Below are 17,849 nucleotides of genomic sequence, written 5' to 3'. Positions count from 1 at the left end.
CTCTTCCTCAGAAATCTAGGTATTAGCATACTTGCCCTAATACTTTAATCCCCATCATTGTTTATAATCGGGCTACACACAAGGTTATGCGTCGTGTGGGCTGATTTATGAATATATATATATTTTGTTTTAATTGAAACGGCAACATTTAGGTTCCACCTTAACAGTGCACCTTAAAAGATTATCTCGGTTATTTCACAGGCACCGAGCCGGCACTAATAGTCCAAGGCAGATATTGAAAAGCAGCACAGGGCCAGGCAGATCTATTAGAAATTCCCATCCACGCGCCTCATACATATTGATTTCTGACACCAAGCAGCAGTGAAAGCCCCCGTGGGAATAATATATTTAGCAGGGTTCGCTGCGAGGAGGTCACAGAGTGCATACAGATTAGCTACAGAGGACCAAGGCACTAGTGTTGGAGCCAAATGCTAGATTTTATATCATTTTAATCTGAACTTTTATAATCCTTTTAGTTCTTCTTTCTCTGGATGGCAGAGGAAAGGCGCCTCTGCATGTATCATGCATCTTTTCTTCCCCCTTTATTCCTCTTATAAATGTGCAAATGCTGCTGTAATGGGGAGGAATGTACCCTTAGCATTAGCAGGAAGAGGCACAAGCAGATTTGGGGTTTATATATAGGTACGTTTGCGTGTGTATATATGCATTATATATATGTGTGTGTGTATATGTGTGCTAGTGGATAATAATGGCCATTTCAGCTGGAGACATCTTTATTTGAAGGTTTCCTTCCATGGGGGGTAGGAGGGGGCGTCCATAAATCTCAGGCTCCAGTTTTTACGTGCAGAAATAAAGAACCACCGTAAGACCTCCTTTTATTTTATTTTTATCCCAAAGCTTAATTGAGCAGAAGTTGCATTTATGCTGTTGAGCCTCAGAAAGCAGCAACAACAACAACAAAAATACCTAAACAGTTTTAATTACCTTTCTGCCTATGCTGATGGGGAGAAAATGCCTGCTCATTATGCAGCGAGGTGTTGTGGCTGGCTGAGCCTGGTGTTGGGAGGGGGCCGGGCTGAGGTTTGCGGGCTGGAGGGGTGCCAGCATTACGGAGGGAAAGGTTAGAGTTGACACACTTTGACACGAGAGTGAAATGCACTCCGACAACAAAGGAAACCAGGAGCTTGCAGCTAAACAGACACAAAAGCTTACGGGCGTCTTGCGGGCGAGGGAAATGCGCTGGCTCCCATTCCTTTCCCTTGTCTTTTCTTAGGAAAAGTTCTCCATTCTTTTAGGTAATCGGTCAGTATTCTCATACTGCTCAAACCCACCGAAAGGAGGGGTGGATTTTCACTCATCACCTCAAATAATTAAACCCAAATGCTACCACCTGCGCACACCAATACAAGCAGGTCTTCCGTACGTGTCTCTAGCAGCAAAGTCCCTCCTAAAATCTGTGCAAGACACAGACGTACCTCTACCAGGGCCCCTGCTGCCCACATGGGGCCATGAGAGCTACCCACCTGCCAGGAGCCCAGCCAGCCTGCTGGTGTCCCCGTGATCCCCCAGATCCCCTCTGGGGAGACACAGCAGCTCTGGCTGCTGTGGGGTGAGTACTGGCTGCTTCCTGCCTCGGAGGCAAAAACTCATTTGAGGCTTGCTTCCTAATTTGCAAAATGAAGCGAGGAGCAGCTTTTGCCACTTCTGCTGCTCCTTAAGCCAACAGGGTGCTGTAGCTTGGGCTATGAGAGGCTGCAAGCGCTGCTCAAGAGACTTGAGTTGTCTTTTTAACTTTTTAGCTCTTTGGATGTTGGTTTTCCTGCCAGAGGTGCCACCCTGTACCTCAGTCGGTGGAGCAGCAGTCGGGATGTCACGTGGGAGGAAACCTGTAAGCCTGCAAGAGGTGCTGGGGAAGCAAATGGCCTAGGTGGGTGTTATACAGCCAGGCTCTCCTGGGACATCCTGGAAAAGCAGTGAGGTGTTTGGTGGTGTGCGAAGACCTGCATATGGGTTTGGTGCAGCCGGGTCCCACTTTTCCAGTTCTTTCACTGTCCTCATGTTCACTGACTGCTGCTGGTGTTGTCATGCTCACCTCCTCCCCAGCAGAAGCACAAAGAGCATCTCAGTCCTTTCCATCCAAAACCTGAATTTAAACATACTTCAGTCCTTCGCGTGCATCTTGAAGCTGTTTGTAAGGCTTTTCTGCTTTGCAAGCTGTGGTAAAGTCATACGTACCTTTACAGTTGACTTCTTGAACTTATTTCCAAGAGTGGATTACCTGCTCTATTCTTGATACTTAAAAAGTCCCGGACCAGATCAGTACACGATGGTTGACATTAATCACCCATTTTTTGTCCACCTGGAGTCTCTCCCACAAGAGACAGTTCTCCACAAAGTTCTCCAACATGGGTCCTTCCCATGGGCTGCAGTTCTTCATGGACTGCTCCAGTATGGGTCCCTTCCATGGATGCAATCCTTCAGGAGCAGGCTGTTCCAGTGTGGGGTCCCCCGCAGGGTCGCAAGTCCTGCAGCAAATCTGCTCCAGCGTGGGCTCCTCTCTCCATGCGGGGTCCTGCCAGGACCCTGCTCCAGTGGTGGCTTTCCCACAGGGTCACTGCCTCCTTCAGGCATCCCCCCACTTTGACGTGGGGCTCTCCATGGTCTGCACGGGAATCTTTGCTCCAGTGACTGGAGCATCTCCTCCTTCTGCACTGACCTTGATGTCTGCAGAGCTGTGCCTCTTCCATGTTCTCACTTCTCCCTCTGGTTGCAGTTTCCCCTGCACAGTAACTTATCTCCCTTCTTAGATATGTTTTCCCAGAGGTTCTACCACTGTCACTGATGGGATCAGCCTTCACCAGTGGTGGGTCCATCTTGGGTCCAACTGGCATTGGCTCTATTTGACATAAGGGAAGCTTCTAGCAGCTTCTCACAGAAGCCACCTCTGTAGCTCCCCCACTACCCAAACCTTGCCATGCAAAGAGGTCTCTTCATCAGGTTCAACCTCCTGTACCATGAACCTTATGATTTCTGATGAGTAATGCTTGGTTGCACCAAGTGGTGGCATTCTGCAGAAGAGTTTGGTGTGGACTGTCTGTATTTTGCCCAGTCCTTGGATATCTGGAAAAGTACAAGACTGATGTTACATCTGCACTGCTGGTGATGTTATCCAATTGAGCAGCTGTCTGGAGCCAAGTCCCACCTGTGAAATTCGTTCTTTATTTTAGCTGGAACTCAGTGCTTGGGCACAACTCAGGTGTTGCCAAGGATCTCTCTTGTTGAATAAAATATTTATAAACACTGAATTATCTTTGTCAAGATAAAAAATTGGGGTTTATTCTCTGCTGTTTACTACTGGATACTTTACAGCTGAAAAAATCCATATTCATTTACCTTAAAAATCTAGTGGAAAGAGTACCTGACACAAAACTGTTTATGAATGGTGGCCTTTGCAACAACTGCAGCTTGATCCATATCAATAAGACATCAAATGGAAACCCACATTTTAGGATTATATACTACCTCAAATATGTGGCTGCACATTTTGTTTTACCCAAGCTTCTAGCCCAACATCAGTCCATCCATTCACCACTCAAACAAAATTGCTACTGAGAGCCTGGGACCAGATCTGCTTCAGAGTTTGGTTTTTTTTTGTTTGTTCATTTTTGAAGATCTCCATCTATACGACAAACAGACCCAGCATACTGAGGTGAGGTTATTGCTGGCCCTTGGCCAGTCTCTTCTACACAAGTGCCCCATTTCTTTCAGTGTCTGGAAGAGAAGACTTTGCTTGTTCCGAAGTTGTGGTTGTCAAACTTCATGCTTTATCCTCCAGCCTTGGTGCTCCCCTCGAGCACTCTTTGCGGCTCCTTATCAAGAACCGTGCATATCCTTGGAGGTGGCAGCAGTTTCATCTCCTGAAAGCTTTCTACCTTTCTGATGGCACAAGCCCCATGCAATACTTCCCTGGGGCCACTCTTGAACTAGAAACACACCTGGAGAGGTGTCACAGGAGAGTAAAGGCTGATGGTGGTGGGCATGGTCAGGAAGCTCCTGGTACTCTAGCTGGGAACGGGTCCTTGTCAGAAAGGAGAAAATCTGTATTCAGGCCCATTATCAGCTGCTGTGTGGGGACTGAAGTGTGTCAAGGAAAAGTGACTGCTGAGGTCAAAGCAGGGTGGGAAGGCTGGGGGCACACAAAGTGGTCTGGGGAGCAGACGAGGCAGCCTGCTTGGTGTTTGTGCTGGTGATGTCACCTTTGCCTGCACACGTCGCTGGTAGGCCAGTAGCAGGCACTGGCTTTGGTATGTTCTTGTAAGGCCACTTCTGCAGGAGGAGCAGATAAGTTGCAAAGACCAAAAACTGGAATATGCGGTTTTGACATGGTTTCTGCCAGCAACCTTTATACAACTGAGATATGTGGCTTTGAGGTACCTTCTGTCAAAGCAGCTCATAGGATAGCTGATGGCAGTGGGCTGAGGCATGAGGTTGTGAGGCCCCTCTTCATGAATTAACTGATTGGCTAATGGTAGGCACATCTGTGAGCATGTGGCCATGATGTTACATCTGACCATCCAGGAGCAGGACTATGGCCCTGCCCAGGGTCTGCACCAAGCTGCCTGTGGTTGCTGAGGGTCATTTCTGACATTGGGGTGGTTCCTAGTGCCTGGGGCGCTTTGGGATGGGTCGCTGGCCATCCTCACTCCCTGCCAGGCCCTCTCACTCTCACCAGGCTGGTGCCTCACTGTGAACCCAGACATGCTAATGACAAAAGGTCTGTCTAAAATTCATGTCTTCCTATGGTGGTGTGGTTGGTGTGTGTCCACGTGCCACAACGCACCTATTTTCCCCTCTCTTGTTTCCCCCCCTCTTTCCCCAAAATTGTTAAGAACCTAGAGGTTTGCAGGCTGTGCTGAGTGATGGATTGGTTGTTGGTGACACACCAGGACGACCTGGGCCCTGATGCCACAACACAGTGACCAGATGTGGCATTGCCCCTTGGAGAGCAAGGCCAAGGAAAAATACCAGTAAGTAGGGGGATGCAAACTAATCTTACACTCTAGGATGTCTCATCCCAGTGAGATAAGAATTAACAAGTTCTTCTTTGTCTTTTCTGATGTGGCAGGATTTTTATGGCTTTTTATGGTTTTTAATTTTGAATTTTTATAGCGCAGACCTGAGTATTGTTTGCATCATTCCCAATTAAAGTCTTGGGATAACCTTGAGATGTTCCTTCTCAATGCAGACCATTGTGTTGGTCAACATGAATGCAATAGCCAGAGAGAGCAGGCAGTAGGGCAGACAGGGCTGCGTAAGTCCCTGCTCCTCAGACCCTGGCTGTGGAAAGGCTGCACCACGGCTGGATTCACATCTGGCTTACGCTTAAAAGCATCTACACACGAGCCAGCTTCCTGCTGTTTACACAGCTGGGTTTTAACACACCAGGCTTGTTCTGGGCTTTTGTCTCATCATGCGGTAAAAAGCTGAGGCTTGGTGGTATTTCTTTTGGCACGCTACCTCGCAGGCCGGGGTATCTGAAAATGAGCAGCATTGGTTCTGGAGGAATATCCTGCCTACATGGGCATCCCACACCTTCTGCCTTCAAAGTACCAGCTTGTTTTACACCCATATATTTATATTTGTTATATATTTATACAATTATATATAACCATACATTTATAGACATCCATATATAAGTATGTATATATAAAATGTTTTATTGAGCAGTTCTAAGAGAGGAAAGGGAAATGTCTTATTCCGATGCAGATATGCACATGCCTGTACCAACTGCAGCTCTACCACGTATGTATTTTCAGCTCAGATTTAGACAAGTAATGGAAAATGGTGAAAGTTAAAAGCCGAAGTGTTGACCCCTACTTCTACTGGAAAGGGAATGCAGTATGATGCAACCTGTCCAGGGTGGCATTGAGTATGCTGGAAAGAGGCGCTTGAGACAGCAAGTGGACTTTATCAACAGGAAGTACTTTGTTTAAATATGAAGCTAGAAGATGGGTTAGAAGAGTCACGCCATAAAATTATGTGATTCGTAATTCATAGAAAGAAAAAGAACAGGAACAGACATCAGTAAACTGAAAGAGGTGGTAGATGAAACCCTATGGGAAGTAGGGCTGTAGCTGGTGAGCAGAAAAGAAATAGCATGGAGCTGCAGGGGCAAAATGGGGAAGAAGGCATAAAATGAGATGCAACCTGCAGATGACATAAAGAAAAAAGATACATTCCATGGGTGTTTTAGTTACTTCTCATGGTGACCAGGAAAGGGGAGCCCACTGTTAAATGAGGTGGGAAAGCCAGCAACAGGTGATGTCAAGAAGACAAAAGCACTCTGTATCTTTTTTTCCTGCTCCAGCTTTACCCGTTTAATCACCAATGAACATTTCTTAGGTTGACAATGCTCATCTCAGCAACCAGGAGGTCGAATTTAGGGTGAAAGAAGAAGACAGCAGGATATTTTCCACTAGACTGGATCTGAGAGAGCTCACAGAAACAGTCATTTAGCTGTTGGCAATTTTGTTTTTGAGAACTGGTGACAGTGAAGGGAGGTTCCCAAAGCCTGGGAAAGGTTAACCAGAGTGCCCATCTTTGCTAAAAGGCAAACCAGGGGGGGCAAGGAGCTGTAGGCCAGTCAGTCTACTTAGCACATGGCAAAAATGCTGGAAGAAATAATCAAGCAAATTATTTATGAGCCTCTAGATTATAGCATAGAGATAAGTAACAGCCAACGGGGATTTGTCAAGAACAAATCATGTCAAACTCACCTTATTTCCTCCTATGACAGGGCAATAAGCCTTGTGGAGATGCAATGCATATCATATATCTTGGCTCAGCAAGGCTTCTGACGCCGTCTCACGCTGCATCTCCTGAAGATGCCATGAGGATGTGAACCAGGAGAGGGAGAAAGCCACTCATGATGAGCCATTACCCATGTGCCCCATCCCCATAGTGGAGTGCATGGCATTTTCATGAATCCTTGTGGGATGGGTGAGGGGCGACAGAGGCATCAAGGGAGGAGAGGTGGGGAGCCCACAGGAAGGCAGGCCTTCAGCACACTTGCAGGAGGCAGTAGGGAGAGCTGAAGAAAAACCAATGTGATTCAATAAAGACAAGCACAAAGGACTGGTTTTAGGTAGGAATAAATGGCTCACATCCTGGGTGAGGATCCATTAGCAGATCAACAGGAAAAAAGGATCTGCTGGAGCTGGAGAGCATCACAAGCTGAACATGAAGCACGTCTGTGGAAAAAGCAGACGCCTCACTGGGTGAAGCAAAGGGGGGAATCACAGGCGTGTGAGGCTTTCTGTACCACTCAGTGCTAGCAAGGGCTCAGCTGGCATTCTGCTGAATCTGCCCCATTTTGAGCACTGCTCTTCAAGAAAAATATGGATTAATTGGCAAGAGTTCATCTGAGAGCACTGAGGGTGATGCGCAGTCCAGGGAGCACCTCCTGTGAGGGAGGGTGGAAAGAGCAGAGTTTATTTAACCTGAGGTTTCTCAAATGGTGGGTGCAGGAAGGTGGGGGTCAAGGTGATGCTCTCCCTGCTGCAGGCAGAACCAGAAGCCATGGCTGCATAGCAGGAAGGGAGCAGGAGTCTGGAAATGAGGGAGATGGGTGGTAAAGGTGGAAGAAAGTGTGTAACCTGATGGGCTGGCTGCTGCAGGGAAGAGTTAGGGCACAGCTGTTACCACGGGGTATCAGAAAGGGTGGTCCCCGGGGGTCCTTCCAGCCCTGATTTCAGGGTCTGGGGTGTGTGTTTTTGTTTTCCTAAAGTTTTCCCTTCAGCCTGGGCTTTGTGCTGCATGAGGATGCTCTCGGAGCAGGCTGCTGCTGCCTTGTCAGCATTTGGGATACTCTTCTGTCCACAAAGGAGACCTGCGTTAATCAGCACAGTGGGGAGATAATTAATTATTCTCAGCGCCTTCTCAATGGAAATGTTAGAAAAGAGGGCTAAACCCTCCCCGCTGCCCCCCTGTAATCCTATGCCACGGCTGGCTTTATTGGCTCTAAGGGGGAAAGAGGCACATTTTCTTTCCCGCTGATAGGGCGTTAAGCATGCTCACTTCACAGGCGTGTGCAGATGAAAGTGTAATTGCATGGAAGGTGAATTGATTGCAATTAACCTCGGGACTTGGCCTCGGGCTGGGGTGTCCCACCTTCCCCCCTGGGAAAGTGCCATCAGGGGCATAACACGCTCCTGATGAATACGTATATCATGGCATGAAACACATACGTTATGGGAGAAAGTACATAAATCATCTAGGAAAACATGTATTATACAGAAATGATCAAATTATAAATGAAGCACATAAATCATGAGATTACACCGTTGGATTGTATCAGGAACCATAAATTATATAGTGAAGCCCAAGGTTCACTGAGAGGTTCATGGAATAATGAAATGGGACTCTTATAACTTAAGGAAAATGCTGTTATCTTCCGTGAAATGCAAACGCAAATATCCAGCCTGACCTGCATGTATTTTTGCAACATCTTCTATCAGAAAGGCTCGCAACAATAGGGCCAGTTAAGCACAATAAGCCCCAAGGAAGCCTCCCCTGCTGAAGCAAACAACGATTACACATTAAAAAGCATGTTCGAAAGATAAGTTTGTAAGGAAGATAAAAAGTCTCCAGCAGGGCTGATAGTTGGACGACAAAGCTGCTCCGAAGGTTGGTGACATGCGAGCAAGCTGAAAAAGCCTCGCTGCTAAGTGTGAAAAGTAGGAAGAGTTATTCTGCGAGCAGCCGCTTGATTTCCTATTGATGGAGAGCACAGGGTGCTGAGGCTGGTGGGGTGCTCGGGATGGTAGCTGGAAATGGGCTCAGCAAGGCGCTGCCTTGCAGCTGCAGCCAGGCAATTAAAAGTTAACATGAAAAAAATTCAAATCGATATGTCCTACAATTGGAAGCCAGTGGAGTTCAGGGGGAAAAGAAGGGGAAAGGATATTGAGTGCAGTTATGTCATACCTGATCTTCTGCTGCTTTTTGCTTTTGTTGGTCTATTTACCCTTCCTTGATCGCTCCCAAAAGTGATTTCCTTTTTTACCCACTCTCCTTTGGTTGTTGTTCAAACAGATACAATCAGGAGAAGAAAGGCCAGTCCATCGTTCAGTGTGTGAGTGATATTGGTGCTGTAGCGTAACTCTGGGATTTACACCCTCTGCCTGCATTGCTGAGCTGGGGTTATGGTTGGCATGTGTGTACTAGGGTATTCCTTAGTCATAAACGAAGTGTTTGTCATTCCTCAGGGCAAGCACGAGCTGGAGCCAGCTGGATTTATGGACTGGGAATGGCTGGTTTATGGCTGACCCTGAAGGGGCACTGACTCAACCTGCTTCTGGCTGAAGATGCTAATAAGGATGCCAAAGATGTTTCAGGTGAGCAGCAACACTAACATTTATGGGAGAGTGCCTAAAAAATTTCATATCACATAGACATCATTTTTAATTAGCAAGCATCAGATGCAGCAGCTCCTAGTATACAGCAGCAAAATCCATCTTCAACAGCAAAACCGGCTCCAGCTCGGATGCTCAAACTCTTGTAAGAGAGGGCTCCCTGATAATTTATTCTCGTTGATCTTGGGATAGGAACCTGGGTTTGTATCATGGGAAAAAAATACACTTTCAAAGAAAGAATGGGGGGGAGGGCCAGGCTCAGCCTCCTCACCAAAATAAGTTGGTTAAAAATAAATGGGTGAGCCTGCTAGGTATGAGCATAATCATTTTACTATATGATCTATGCGTTTCATTAGTTGAGGTACACATTTCGCTATAATAAATGTGCTTCAGCAAATGATCTATGCATTTCTTTCTGCAATGTATGTGTTTCACTGGAAAAGGTATGTGTTCATCAGCTATGAGTAATGCTCCTAACGGCACCGCATTATATTGCTCGGCTGGTATCAGCACAGCATTACACATCCATTCCCTCATGGCCGTGGAGACACCAATTTGGCAAGACAGCACATATCAGGCCCTGTCATTCCTGTACGGTGATGCTGCGCAGGCTGGAGGGCTCCAGCACTGGGGGAGATGGTGTGAAGGAGGGGAAACAAGAGGCCTTGCATGTGATGGCTGCCTGCTGGGCATGCATTAGAGGTGCAAAGAGTAGAGAAGGTTATTGCAGCAGGCTGGCTAGGCTTTGGCAGCATGCGAGGGGTGAGCCCTCCAGGGATTCAGCAGGGGATGCAGCCAGAGGTTCACCTGCACGTTCTGTCCTCAAGTGCTCAGTGATCCTTTCTGGTTGCCCAGCAGAGAGTAGGGTGATTTCTTTTGCTTCCCAAGCTCACCAAACGCAGTAGCAATCCCCTGCAGCTCCAGCGGGTCAGCCCCTGCCAGAGTCCCTGCAGATGTGTCCCCATCACCTCTCCAAACTTCGAATTCCTTCCTGGTGTTTCTTGGCATCGCCGCTGCCCTTTGGAAACAGCCCCTGCCAGCACCCAAGGTGACTTAAACTATTCAAATAATCGAGAAAAGCTTTCCTAACTGCTTGATAATCAATCCCCTCCCCCAGCGATGCTCCTCACCCATTACAGCATTGTTATTCACTTGTAATGACATTGCTTATTACAGCAGAATGCATATTAGTCTTGGCCATAGGACTAATGATTTGTATCTGAGCTTTCATTTTAAAATCACTTTTCATCAATACATTCATTTTTATACACACAGCTTTATATAATTCATTACACATATTTCCCTTTACTGACCTATTTTGCTGTACCCTGCCATCTATCACTGCAGATGGTATTCCGTTCTTCCAAAAAATCCTGCCTTTTCTACCTTGCTGTTCATTAATATGCTCAGAAACTTTGGTTACGTATATTTTTGTGTTATCTTATAGTTTTCTCCCCTTCATCTGAAAATAAATGTTGATTTTGGAGAGGATTATAAAATCTGAATGAATCTGAATTAATTAGGAGCTCTAGTGATACTATGCGATGCCTGTTTTGGTTTACCTGGTATATGTTTTCTGATTAGTTCCACTCACTTTCTCTCTTTCTCTTTCTGAAATTTCAAACATTTCATGGTGTGTCATTTGGTAGCAGCAGTTTTAAAGAAAACCATTTCTGATGGAACTAGTTCAGCACTGATATAGGACTGAGTGTAGCTCATGCTCCAAACTGGGTCAGCAGAGAACATTAGAGACTATTAGGAGACCTGAAGTATCTGTTTTCCAAGAGAGAATAAATATTTTGAGTCAGGTCCTCAGCAAGTATAAGTTAGAATAGGTCACAGATTTATAAGCAGCTCTGGATATATGTTGTTATATGCACCTCTTGGTAGCGCGCCAGTCACCGAGCAACAGGATCATCATTAAGGGCCTCGTTAAGAGTGGATAATGATAGTCCTTTTTGCCTGTGAGCTTGGGAAGTGGCAGTGTCAGGGATGAACCCTGTACTCTGAATACTTTCATCACCCTTTGGGGTTTGTGTTAGTGTGCTACATGTGGGCTCAAGGGAAGGAAGAGAATCCCCTGTGCTAAGCTCTGTATGTGGTACCTGCCCAAAGGGTACAAACCAGAGAAGGGAAGAGGGGCTGGGAACCAGCCTCCAGGTCTGGAGTGAGGAGATCAGGGCACAGTGTCCCCCGTCACTTTTGTCCACCACCTGGTGCTGATGCAGCTGCCTGTGGCATGAGTTTTCCCATGCTCTGCAGCATTGTGCCCATCTCCCTTCACGCTGGTCCTCTCAGGAGGGGGACCTAGCTGGAGCAGAGCAGCTGCCATGAAACTGAACCTCAGGTCCCACCTCATCTTCCAGTGGTGAGACCTCCCTCCTACCTCTACTTAAATGTAATTTCTCACCACCTTTTTTTCAAATCGGTGCCTAAGGGTATCGTTAGGACCCATGGAATTGCTTTGGACCCATTGCTAGAGAACTCAATATGGTGTGTGAGGGGAAAGTGGGGCTCAAAGTGCTGTCGCTGGTGAACACTGAAGTGGCTGTTGTTGATGGACATACTATGGGTCCGCTGCTGCTCTGCAGCGCTCTCTTTCCCTCTTGAAAAGATGATGGAAGATGCTCTTGCTTCCTCCCCAAACAGCACAGCTCTCAGCTTAGCTCTTCTTTCAGCTTTTTTCCCTGTCCTATTTCATTCTGGGCTTGCAGGGCATGTCAGGATACCTGCCAAATATTAGCTGACTCAGGACTATGATTTGTGTACTGGCTTCTCCGTACTCATTTGCTGACTATAAATTTCTGTGTAAGCTCTGGGACATGCTTTTTTAATTTGCTGCGAATTACTGTATCCTTTTCAGATGTTTTTGCTACCATAGCATTATGGTTATGAAATTAAGTTCAAAGAACACTGGTGGAGAGAAGACAGACTGAAGCATAACTTTGGCTTGTAAAACGTCTATAGGTTTTGAAAATAAAAAAATAAGGGGGGGGGGGGATCAGGTTATCCAGATGACCACAAATCCTAAATTACTCTGGTGTTTTGGCCATCGCTGCAACCCCAATGGGGAGATAAATCAATTTGCAGCAGCTGCAGACAGCTATCTGAGCCAGGGCCAGAATAGCTTGACTGGAGAGGCATGGTAAAAGTTAAGCGGCTGCTATCACAGGAGGTTTCCTGAAGGTGCAGAGGGATGGGGGAAGGACAGGGAGGAAATGAATCCATAAAACAATATTCCAAGTTAGCCTGCTATTTTTATGAATTCAAACATACATGCGGTGCCTGAAATTCGCAAACCTGATATGCTCCTGCCTGTTACCAATCTTGAAAAGTAACACAGAGTGAAGGAGATTTTAGTTGTCCAAATCTGCTCTGTTTGTTGCAGTCAGCTGCTTCTTATTAGAATGTGATTTAATGTGCATGGCAGCAGTAAAACTACTAGTTTTATGTTCTTTTAACCTCAAATGGAAGCTGAACTTGGTTTTCTAAAATGCTAAAACCGGCTGTGATCTGATACAAGATCCTTGAAGGTCATAATGCTGGGATTTTGTCAGGGTAGAAAACCTTTACTAATAGCGTCCCAGATTGTTGAGATAAAAGTATTTACAATGAAAAAATGTTTTTTTTTTAAACCATGGAAAGAATGTTGTGTAAACTATGGTTGGACTGCCTCTTGCTGCAGTTTCCTTTGGTTTTGCACCTTATATGCAGTTACTGGTGGAATTTATCTTGAGTTTCTCAAAATAGCCTGAATTATTAGTGTGTTGCTCTAATCCTTTTTGCTTTGAATCTGCAAGGAACAGCCTCAATTGGTTAATGATTGTCTAATGTTTGTCACAGGCCATCTTTTCTGCAAATCCATTTTCCATGTATGATAATCACACCCAATTGTAGACCTACAGCCACAAAAGGGTTGAACAACATACTTGACGAATCCATGTAATGGGTGGCATTCTCGTGCCAAATGATTTCAGGGTACAATCAGTGCCAAATATATTCCTGGCGTTAAATGTTGTTTTTCCCCTCATTTTGAATACAGGCTCTGCTTTTCTTGCCATAACTCAGTGTTTGGAGTGGCTAAAGATAGCTGCTGATGATGCATTTTAATACATCTAGCAGGCCTATACATGTATAAGATGCTCCCTGACTCCTATTTTTCCCCCCACGTTAAACAGCAGGCAGACAAAGGCAGAGATGGTTTTTCATCTTTTGTCTCAGGATTGGTGATGCAACCTCAGATGTTGGTGGGGTTAAGGCAGAAAGCCACTGGGATAAATTTGTTCTTGTGGAAATGTCCACAAAGGTTCTTTCCTGGCATCTACTCCAGGCACTCCCAGTGGGTTGAGGTCTCTCAGCAGAGCTTTGGATTTTGAAGCCTTTTAAGAATGAACCAAGAGAAAAGCTTGGAAATGGCATCAGCTGTATGGCAATTTCCAAGTGGTATTTTTGAAACATAAGTCCTGGCTGACCTTCCTATCCTTCAGTCATATGGGGTTGAGTGGACGGAGAAAGAGAGCACAAGAAAGCATAGCACCATCACCATTCAAATCCAGCATTTCCCTGCTGATACCACTGGTTTCTCTAATTTCTTTTAACATTACGGAAAGGAAGTGTTTCAGACCTCCTTTGTGAGCTACTCTAATACATCATTTATAAGGACTGCTTAGTAAAACCTTATTGATTGCACCTCAGATCTTGATAGAATAATATCACAGCTGAAAACTGTGATTTATGAAAATTTTTGAGCAGTAAGTAGTATTAATAGGGCACAGCTTTTGCGGGACAAGCCCACAGAAGAGTGAGGGGGAACTGAGTCCCTTCGAACTCCAGAGAGGGTTCCTCCTGGGAAACCAGTCTGTGCTCTCTCCTGGTAGTCTGCTGATAGGCTTTGCAAAGGAAAATTGCCCCATGTTTGGGACAATGTCTGAAAACAAGTAATCCTGACAGAGAGATTTCCAGAAATTCAGGTTCCCTTTGAGGGTGGTGGTTATTCCAGAGGGGCAAAGTGTAGGAGCTGAAGGGCTTCAGAAACAGCAGTTACATCTTCACAACTAGAAGTTTCACCATGATCCTAATCCATCACTGGCGGATTTCTCAAGCTAAACTTTTTCATCATTATCGTCGTCATCGTCATCATCATCATCAATTTTGAGGCAGGAACTGTAAAGATTACATGTATGTACCCCGAGAAAGCAAAGCAGATAAAATTATTGGGCTGCTCATATATAAAGCCATTGGGACCTCATATTCAAAAGCTTTCTTGCATGTGATAACCAAAAGTAGGGTTCCAGTTCCATGGACTTTTCTGTGGGTAGAAAAAAAAAACCCAGTAGTCCTCAAGATCTGATCATAACCTTGGCAAAACTGGAGACCTCTTGTAACACCCCATTTATTGTCTGAAATACCACTTGCTTGGAGCATGAAGCTGCTCCAAGAACATGCAGTTACGTCACAGTAATCCCAATCAAATCCAAGCTACCACCTGCAATTGCAATTGTGTTTGAATGGGGTTTTTGTATAAGCAGTTGTGTCATACCAGGAACGCAGCTTGATTAATTCAGGGGATAACATGATGCCACGTTAGCCTTACAGCACAGTTGCTGCCTGGGTTTGCTCCAAGAGGAACCCCACGTAATTAACATGACTCTCACCCTTTCACTTTTAACATGCTTCCTAATTAAGCTCTCCAGGTTCTGAACTTCACTTTCTGGCCACAGTGGCTGCAAAATGATTTATCCCCTGATGATGGTCACTAGCGCCAACCTCGCTGTCAGGGAAGCACACTGATGCATTTAACTCTTTGAATTATTTTATCCCTTCTCCTCTCCTGTTTGAGTACAGAGGTCTGGCACAAGCCCTTACATTTCAAAGCCAGAAAGTAAAGATGCAAATGTATCTATAGGCCATCTCTGGTCTATTTGTGTATAACAGACATATGCATAAGAAATTATAAGGATGCATATAAAAAGCCTTTGACCTGTAATTAGCCTATCTTGCCTTTAAAAAAAAAATCTTTATGTCACTTCATTTGCAGATTAATGAAACCTAATAGATATAATGAAATGCAGAGAAAGCCAATAGCTTTGCAGAGATTTAGTATTGATTTATACACTAAACCAGCTTTAGTGGATTTCAAACAGTTATTGTTAATAGACAGATTTCTGCAATAACTGTTTTATGTATAAACAGGTCATATTGAGGTACAAAGTCTATCCTATGTATATAGTGGATAATTAATCCCCCCCCCCCCCCTTTGTATTTACACAGCACTCCAGATCTTTGGCCGAAAAGTGCTGTTTACACAATATTATTTTAATTTCACATGACAAATGTGCTACCACAAAGCCAAACATTCATCACTACCTGACGTGCTTTCCCCTTCCCTGACGGGAAGAAGCAACGTCAACTACTGACACGGGCTGTCCACAGATGACACCAGCTGGGGAATAGCAGTTGTGTACCGGAGAAATCCCATTTCCAAAATACCCTCAACGTGTGGATGTGCCCAGAGGCCCCAGGTACGGCACCCCCTGGATGGGGCTGGGCTGCCCTGTTGTCCAAAGCCCCGATTCCCCGGCTGGTTTGAATCGCGGCTGAGCGGGCTACGAGGGCAGGCAGCCGCGCCTGCCTCCATCCATCACGGATGCCGAAATGGGAAGGACGTGGAGCCAGCGATGATGAGGAGGGTTCGCATGAATCCCCCGAGCCAGCAAGCAGGGTTTCCTAATTGTCAGCTGCGCTGCGCCAGGCTTGTTTAAAATAATTAGAGTGCGGTGGCTTAAACAGACCGGCGGGGGGGGGGGGGGGGGGGCGGTGTGTGTGTGTGTTGGTGTGGGCTGCTTTTTTTAATCCCTCCGTATAGGTTTTTATCGGTTGCTATCAGCTCCCTGCTCATCTCTGACACCGTCACTCTGCCAGGCGGGGGGATGGGGAGGGGGAGGGAGAAAAAAAGGTATTATATTTTAAGTACACGGGCGCAGTCAGAAAGAAACATGATGAACCAGCCCCAACGTACGTGGTGGATGGAAACAATACACCCAATACACCCAAACTAGGTTATTAAAAAAAAAGAAGGGGGGGGGGGGGGGAGAAAATAATCTGCTTTCTCCTCTTCCTCCTCCAAGAGGGCTAGCTGAAATCTTTCTTAATTACCGCTTATTTCAATGACAGAATTGTAATTTATCATTTAGTTGTAATGTGACATATGTTCACACCTTTGCCATTTCCAATTTCCTCCTTCACTCTAATTGTCTGCCTGGCTCGCCTGTCACGCGCGCCTCCTGGGATTAATTCGAGCTGTCTGTCTGCAGCGGGCTGGCGGCGCGCTCGGGGCTGCCGGGAGTGTGACAGTGTCAATGCGCACACCGTTTAGCCGAGGCATTACCCGGCCGTCACGCTCCCACCCCTCCGCAGCCCCCAGTGTTTATTGTTTAGCCCGCTGCTGCATTGGTGACTTTTTCGGGGTTTTATTAGACTCTAATTACGCTCCCCGGCTGTCAGCTGAAAGGAGAGGAAACCTTGCTGTAATTAGTGGGAGGGGGGCCTGGCAGCAGGGATGCAGGGACCGGTAGATGTCTCTCGCTCTGCCTCGAAAATACACACCGGCTTTAAACGCTCTGCCTTCATTTTCCTCCGCGGCTGTTTATGCTCCTCTCTCCTGCTGACGTAGCCTTGATGGAGCTGTTGCACCCTCCTCCCCAGGATGTAGGTCCCGGTAGCCCCATTCCCCCTCTTTAACACCCCGCATCTTGCTTCAGCATCCTCTTAAAACAACCTCTCCATAGCCAGGCTCTGCTTCACCCCAGTGCAACTCCAGTCGCTGGGGGTGAATTTGGCTCAGAGGATATTTGCTTGCTGAGGATGATAATATAGCAGGGAAGGGCACCATATGCCCAGCATGTGAATATACACTATGGCTAAAAATTAACCTGCCAGAAACTGCTCTGGTTGCCAGGGAGGCGTGTGCGCACCTTTCCCCACTGCCAGACCCGCTGTGCTTGTGCTGAGCTGATCTCCTCATCTGTGTAAATGTGCAACGCACGGGGCAGCCTCTGCCGGTCCAGACAGGCTCTTGTTTTCATCAAGGGAAGCAATATTTCACCGAGGTGTTGGAAAGGAACACCAAAAATTAGATTCTCAGCCACACTTTTCATGGGCAACAACTGAATTCACACTGTGACTCATTACCTGGCCCCCTTTTCACCATCCCACCCAAATTTCTCCCAGAGGTTCCTCCGCGGGCCTCTGAAGCACATATAGATGCCATACGCCTCACTCTGAGTGTCCAGCGTGGCAGCACCCTACTTCACCCATGGGGTCCACCCTCAGAGCTCCTCTTAACATGTAAAGATGACCAGAGAAAGCTGTTTAGTGCAGCTGCTGCTATGCTTTTTGATTTACCTTTCATTTTTACCTGGAAGGACAGAAAGCAAAAAAAAATTCAAAACATAGCCACATACTAGTTGCTGTGAAGAA

The 17,849-nt window shown here is 46.2% G+C and overlaps 1 long non-coding RNA gene across 1 annotated transcript; it reads left to right on the top strand.

Annotated features, from left to right (window-relative positions):
• The first annotated feature begins 392 nt into the window (after positions 1 to 392).
• Positions 393 to 2,937, top strand: LOC133275490 (uncharacterized). Its single transcript, XR_009745547.1, has 3 exons — positions 393 to 1,570; positions 1,761 to 1,888; positions 2,769 to 2,937. It is a non-coding gene; the product is annotated as an uncharacterized LOC133275490 (long non-coding RNA).
• Positions 2,938 to 17,849: the final 14,912 nt, after the last annotated feature.

This window comes from Pezoporus flaviventris, unplaced genomic scaffold (genome assembly GCF_033815535.1).
Source record: "Pezoporus flaviventris isolate CSIRO_AGI_PZ_B2104156 unplaced genomic scaffold, CSIRO_AGI_Pfla_v1 ptg000002l, whole genome shotgun sequence".
Taxonomy (NCBI): domain Eukaryota; kingdom Metazoa; phylum Chordata; class Aves; order Psittaciformes; family Psittacidae; genus Pezoporus; species Pezoporus flaviventris.
Note: the sequence above shows the minus strand (reverse complement) of the source record. Positions and strands in the feature narration are given on the sequence as shown.